Genomic DNA, 6,051 nt, shown 5'->3' on the forward strand with positions numbered 1-6,051 from the left:
GAGCCACCACGACTGCATGTATCTTTCTTTAAAGGAGAGTTTGAGAAGTTGAGGGAGGAGCGAGGAACTTCCAGCAGCAGCACCACTCAGTATCTTCCCTATTGTCTCAAGCAATTTAGCCAGCAAAACAAAACAAATAACAACAAAACAACACTGTTTGATATTACCTCATCCAAGTACTTTCCTAAGTGTGTATCAGACATTCCTTCACACCACATATAGAATTCTCAAGAAAGAAGAATTTTACGGAAAATATTGTCTTCATCCTATTTCTAGAGGTGCTTCAGGCCCCTTGTAGATTGGCACACTGGGAACTGTTTGGCAGTCCTCACCTTTAGTTTGACTCTGGACAGTCAGATGTGCAAGATCTTCACCCAGATGAATCCTTCATAAATACGTTTCTTTTTTCTTTTTTTTTTTTTTGAGTCAGAGTTTCTCCCAGGATGGAGTGCAATGGCAAAATCTCGGCTCACTGCAACCTCCGCCTCCCAGGTTCAAGTGATTCTCCTGCTTCAGCCTCTCAAGTAGCTGGGATTACAGGTGTGCACCAATGCACCTGGCTAATTTTGTATTTTTAGTAGAGATAGGGTTTCTTTTTTTTTTCTTTTTTTTGAGACAGAGTCTGGCTTTGTTGCCCAGGATGGAGTTCAATGGCTTGATCTCAGCTCACTGCAACCTCTGCCTCCTGGTTTCAAGTGATTCTCCTGCCTTAGTCTCCTGAGTAGCTGGGACTACAGGTGCATGCCACTACACTCAGCTAACTTTTTGAATTTTTGGTAGAGATGGGGTTTCACCACGTTAGCCAGGATGGCCTCAATTTCCTGACCTTGTGATCTGCCTGCCTCAGCCTCCCAAAGTGCTGGGATTACAGGCATGGGCCACCATGCCCAGCAAAGATGGGGTTTCACCATGTTGGTGAGGCTGGTCTTGAACTCCTGACCTCAGGTGATCCACCCACCTTAGTTCCCCAAAGTGCTGGGTTTATAGGCATGAGCCACTGCACCCAACCACATGTTTCTTTCTTTTCTTTCCTTTTAATTTACTTTTATCCTTTAATTTTTCCCCTCCTAGCCAGTGGATTTCAAACATCTTCTTTCTTTTCTATTTTAATATTAGGTTCAGGGGATAAGTGGGCAGGTTTGTTAGTTGGGTAAACTGCTTGTTGCTGAGGATTGGTGTACAAATGATCCCGTCACCAAGGTAGTCAGCATATTATCCCATAGGGAGCCTTCCAAACCCCACCCCTCCTCCTCCTCCTCCCTCAAGCAGTCCCCAGTGTCCAGTAACATGGGTTTTTCTTTTGTTTTGGTTTTTGAGACAGAGTCTCGCTCTGTTGCCCAGGCTGGTGTGCAGTTGCCCCATCATGGCTCAGGACCTCCTGGGTTCCAGTGATCCTCCCCCACATCAGCCTCTCAAGTAGCTGGGACTACAAGCACACTCCCCCACACTTGGCTAATTTTAAAAAATTATTATTTTTTAAATTTTTAGTGGAGAGGAGGTTTTGCTGTGTTTCCCAAGCTGTTCCGAACTTCTAAACTCAAGCAATCCTCACACCGTGGCTCCCAAAGTGCTGGGATTACAGGCATGAGCCATGGACCCAGCCCGACAAACATATTTCTTGAAGGGATTAAAGGCCAGGTGCCTGCGGCTCAGACTTGTGGTTTCAGCACTTTGGGAGTCTGAGGTGGGTGTATCCTTTGAGCTCAGGAGTTCGAGACCAGTCTGGGCAACATCATGAAACTCCATCCCTACAAAAAATACAAAAATTAGCCCTGTGTCATGGCACGTGCCTGTAGTCCTAGCTACTTGAGCGGCTGTGGTGGGAGGCTCGGATGAGCCTGGGGGCGGAGGTTGCAGTGAGCCGTGACTGGGCTACTGCACTCCAGCCTGGGTGACAAAGCAAGAATTGGTCTCAAAAAAGAAAACAACAACAACAAAAAAATACAAACAAACCAGAATACAACATTTACATTTTTTCTTTTTTAAAGTAGTTGAGAGGACTGAATTCATGTCTCAGGGTACCATATTCTGTAATCAAACTGTATATTGTAAAATTTCAAAACTGAAGAGGTGCTTCTGGCCCAGCCAAGTTCCAGTACATATTCAGAGGAGTTTACATGCAGAACTGTTTTAGCCTATGTACCTAAGACTGGGTATAGAGAGACCAGTAGACTTCTAGACATTCTGATCTCACCTTCATGCACACAGATTTTATCATCTGCCCAGTGAAGATTTTAGGACCTGGAAACGTGTTCTGACTCTCCTGGAAAATATTGCATCTCTGTCTGCTTTGAGCTGGACTGCACTGACTTGATTCTACATCGTGTGTGTGTGTGTGTGTGTGTGAGTATGTGTGTGTGTGTGTGTTTGTGTGTGTGTGTTTGTGTGTGTGTGTGTGTGTGACCAATTGATTCTACATCCTTTACGTGATTAAGCTCTATTGATGTAACCAAGAGACAAAAAAATGAGCCCAGCGTGGTAGCACATGCCTGTAATCCCAGCTACTTGAGAGGCTGAGACAGGAGAATCATTTGAACCTGGGAGGCAGAGTTTGCAGTGAGTCAACATTACGCCATTGCGCTCCAGCCTGGGCAACAGAGTGAGACTCCTTCTAAAAAAAAAAAAAAAAGAATATTGAGAGAAAATTTTTTCTTTTTTAAAAGGTCTTACTATGTTCCCAAGGCTAGTCTCAAACTCCTGGCCTTCTGTGCTCCTCCTTGCCTTGGCCTCCCAAAGTGCTGGGATTAAAGGCGTGAGCAACCATGCCTGGCCAATTATTTTCTTTTTAAACTCTGAGAGCTACATAGAAATATATGGTTCACAACAGAGAAGTCCTCATTCAACCTAGCTAATTAAATTCATGTGCTCTCCTCTTAATGGCTGGCTAGTACAGAATGCTTTTTCCTCAGAGTGACATCTTCAAACCATATTGAATAAGATGTCAGCCAGCATCTGCTTTAGATATTTATTGAGTGGAATCTTGGAACAAGTATGTTAACAGATTGAGAAAGGATTTCACAAAGTCTGAAAATGTGATCCCTGTTTCAGGCTCAGTGTAACATTTCATGAAGTATACCATTGGCCAGGCGCCTGAGGCCAGGCACAGAGGCTCACGCCTGTAATCCCAGCACTATGGGAGGCTGAGGTGGGTGGATCACGAGTTCAGGAGATCGAGACCATCCTGGTTAACACTGAGAAATCTCATCTCTACTAAAAATACAAAACAATTTAGCTGGGCATGGTGGCACAAGCCTGTAATCCCACCTACTCAGGAGGCTGAGACAGGAGAATCATTTGAACCCAGGAGGCAGAGGTTTCACTGTGATCTGAGATCATGCCACTGCACTCCAGCCTAGGCGACAGAGCAAGACTTTGTATCCAAAAAAAAAAATAAATAAATAAATATGCCATTGTGTTGTATAATGTTCTTTTGATTTGTAAAAATATTTAATCCAATTTTCCTGGTCATTTAAAATCTTACTAATCTCTCATAGCATAAGGGATGCTCCTGCTTTAAACCCAACAGAAGGTGAAAGACTTGAGAAAACAAATAGACATGGAAAGAAGACTATAAATAATATGGGTATAAAATATATATATATATACTTTTCCACTCTTCCAATTTCATTATTTCCCAGCAAAGGATCATTCGGGGTCTGCCTGCAAATGGCAAATGACGTGGCACTTTTGTGCTCTGAAGACTCTTTTCTGGGAGGCAGAGTGGGATTTCATTTCTGCTAGAACTTAATTACCCCAATTAGGCCTGGACGCTGCCTCCTGCACAGGGGTGGCGGGGGGCAAGGAGGTCTTAGAAAGGTGCTTTTCATGGCATGAGCCCGCCCAGCTCAGGCCATTCTCTGAGGCAAACTCTGCCCACCGGAGGCTTTCTTTCCTCACAGCCTCTATAATTTGAGGCTCCGGAAGGAAGAAGAAACTGTGGAAACTGATTCGATGCCAAGTGATTTCTCATTATTTTTTCTGCAGCTGGGTTCTTCATTTTTCTTCACTTTTACTGAAAGATTTTTCGTGTGTGCCATCTGGACTGAGAGAATTTGGTCTCACAGTTGTCATAGGATGGATGAATTGAGGTAAACTCAAATTTCTGTTTGAGAGCTAGCCAGTGATGGGAGGAGGGTGATTCTGAGGCCCTGAGGGCTGGAGAGAGTTGCTTTATACATATTCGCTTTGTGGGGGTTGGGGAGGTAAAGGCCACAGAATATATTGACTTATTAACTTATTTAAATAACTTTGTTTGTGAATGAGTGATGGTACAAGCTAGCATATAATGAAAAGCGCATCTCACTCTTCTGTGCCCTGGCCACTCAGTTTCTTTCCTCAGTGGCCAAGACTATCAATTTCTTGTGTATCTCTTTGGAAATACTTTCTCTGTCAGGTTTTTGTTTTTTGTTCTTAAAATTTATTATTTATGTATTTATTGAGACAGGGTCTCGTTCTGTGTCCAGGCCAGAGTTTCAGTGGCACCACCTTAGCTCACTGCAGCCTAAAACTCCTGGGCTCAGGCAACCCTTCTGTCTCAGCCTCCCAAAGTGCTGGGATTACAGGTGTGAGCCACCCCTGGCCAGTTCTGGTTTTTTAAACACGAAGTGCCATATTGTACACACTGCTATGTATCCTGCTTTATTCACTTAAGAATTTGTCTTGGATTTTCCCCTATAGTATAGATTATGCTCCTTTACTCTTTTTAATGACTTCATAATATTTCATGATGTGACAGTACTGCAGCAAATCCCTGAACATACATTGTTCTGCATTTGTAGAAGTTTATCTGTAGGTTAAATTTGTTTTGTTTTGTTTTGTCTTTTGAGACAGAGTCTCATCTCTGTCACGCAGATTGGAAAGCAGTGGCATGATCACCACCACTGCAACCACTGCTTCCTGGGTTCAAGTGATTCTCCTGTCTTAGCCTCCCAAGTAGCTGGGACTACAGGCGTGTGCCACCATGCTTGGCTCATTTTTGTATTTTTAGTTAGAGACAGGGTTTCACCATGTTGGCCAGGCTTGTCTCAAACTCCTTACCTCAGGTGAGCCACCCACCTCAGCCCCCCAAAGTGCAGGATTACAGGTGTAGGATTACAGGCTTGAGCCACTGTACTTGGCCAGGTCAAATTCTTAAATTAGAATTCTTAAAATTAGAATTTCTATGATGTGCATTTTTAATATTGAAATTCCTTTCCATAATCCCAACAGCATCGATGAGAAAGACTTTTCTTACATCCTTGCCAACACAAGGGAGACACCAAACTTAAATTGTGGCCTAGAGATTCAGGGTTGCTTCTTTTATTTCAAACAGCCAAGGATGCTTAGAGGTAAGCATCCCATTACTCAATTTGCATCTGAAAACCGTCACAATTTTTTTTCTTTACATTTGTTTTCCTGTCTCAATGAGGTTTAATGGGAAAAGGGAACTAATAGTTAAAGAAAACCATCCTGGTTTATTAGCTTTATAAGGCTTCCAAAATGCAGGGCTTTTTACATTCAGCACAAGAGCTTTTGTTTTCCTGACAGTGAGTGCGGAGGGTCCTCGTGGCCAGCAGGGGGCAGCACGTCCACACAGAGAGTCCGGCTGGGACGCCACCAGCTGATTCAACTCGGACCTCATCAGTCAGAAATACAAACTCACGGTGTTACCTTTGCTGCCTTCTCATGGTTGGCAGTAAAGAACAAAGCTCGACTAAAAGACCAGGATAAATGGAAATATTCAGTGCCAACCAAGTGCAGGGTGGCGCGGAATTAAGAGGGAAAAGAGGACTGGATGCGGTGGCTCACACCTGTAATCCCAGCACTTTGGGAGGCAGAGGCAGGTGGATCAGAAGGTCAGGAGTTCACGACCAACCTGACCAACATGGTGAAACCCCGTCTGTACTAAAAATACAAAAATTAGCCAGGCATGGTGGCGTGCCTCTGCAATCCCAGCTACTTCGGAGGCTGAGGCAGGAGAATCGCTTGAACCTGGAGGCGGAGGTTGCAGTGAGCTGAGATTGCACCACTGCACTCCAGTCTGGGCGACAGAGCGAGATTCTTTCTAAAAGC

The sequence above is a fragment of the Sapajus apella genome, unplaced genomic scaffold (assembly GCF_009761245.1).
Source record: "Sapajus apella isolate SASKATOON/1434 unplaced genomic scaffold, GSC_monkey_1.0 scaffold6, whole genome shotgun sequence".
Lineage (NCBI taxonomy): Eukaryota > Metazoa > Chordata > Mammalia > Primates > Cebidae > Sapajus > Sapajus apella.